Source organism: Sinocyclocheilus rhinocerous, unplaced genomic scaffold, assembly GCF_001515625.1.
Source record: "Sinocyclocheilus rhinocerous isolate Xijiao unplaced genomic scaffold, SAMN03320098_v1.1 scaffold486, whole genome shotgun sequence".
In the NCBI taxonomy this organism is placed as follows: Eukaryota; Metazoa; Chordata; class Actinopteri; order Cypriniformes; family Cyprinidae; genus Sinocyclocheilus; species Sinocyclocheilus rhinocerous.
Genome location: NW_015661373.1, coordinates 399,092 through 400,300, shown reverse-complemented (window position 1 = coordinate 400,300; position 1,209 = coordinate 399,092).

Below are 1,209 nucleotides of genomic sequence, written 5' to 3'. Positions count from 1 at the left end.
ACAAAGTAGGCGGGGACATCCCGCCCAAAGGCCAACTTCAGAAGGAGTGAGACTTGACCCCCAATGGAGAGGGGAGATCAGAGGACTCGAGGCTATGGAATAGCATCCTGATCCACCGCTTAGCATAAGCTTCTCTGGCCGGAGGCCTCAGCCTCAGCGCACTGCGGAGGAAATGTAAAACCAGGGGGTGTGTGCCCACTGACTGGCTACCAATAGGGGCGCGGTAGGCTGCAATGGCCGCCACGTAGACCTTTAGGATGGAGCGGGTCAACCCTGCGGAGAGAAGGGCCTGCAGGAACTCCAGAACTGTACCAACTGGGCAGTTGACTGGGTCGAGCTGGCAGTCTCCGCACCAAGAAGTGAAAAGTTTCCACTTCAGGGCATACAGTTTCCTCATTGAGGGAGCTCTGGATTGGAGGATGGTCTCAACCTCGGTTGAGAGACCGGAAGCTACGAGTTGTGCCCACTCAGAGGCCACTCCCATAACTTCCAGCTCCGGGTGGGGGTGGAATATCGTGCCTGCCGCCTGTGAGTGGAGGTCCCTCCTGACGGGAATCTTCCATGGAGAGCCATCGAGAAGGGAAATCAGGTCCGAGAACCATACTCGGCCCGGCCAGAACGGGGCTACTAACAGCAGCCGGACTCCGTCCCGGCGCACTCTCTCCAGAACTCCCGGGAGCAGAGCGATCGGGGGAAAAGCGTACAGAGCTGGATGAGTCAGAGAGAACCAGAGGGGAGAGTGCGATGTCTCTCGAGTCGCAAACAGGTCCACCTGAGCCTGGCCAAAAACTCTCACTATCTGCTTCACCACCTCGGGGTGAAGCATCCATGAATGTGAACTGCTCTCAGCGAGAGGAGTTTGCCCTGGGGCCACACAAGGATCTGGTGTGCCAGCCTGTACAGGAGGCGCGAACGCAGACCTCCTTGGTGGTTGATATAAGAGACCACCAATGTGTTGTCGGTGCACACCAACACATGGCGATCTCTTAGGTCCGGGATAAAGTGTTTCAAAGCTAGAAACACGCCAATTGATGTGCCACTGAGATGACGACCACTCCGCAGACCGCGGGCCGAGCGGCCACTCATGACCGCTCCCCAACCAGTGAGGGATGTGTCCGTAGCTAGCATTACGTAGCGACAAGGAGCTCCCAGCGCCGGGCCCTGAGACAAGAACCAAGGTTTCCTCCACATGTCTAAGGCACGTAGGCA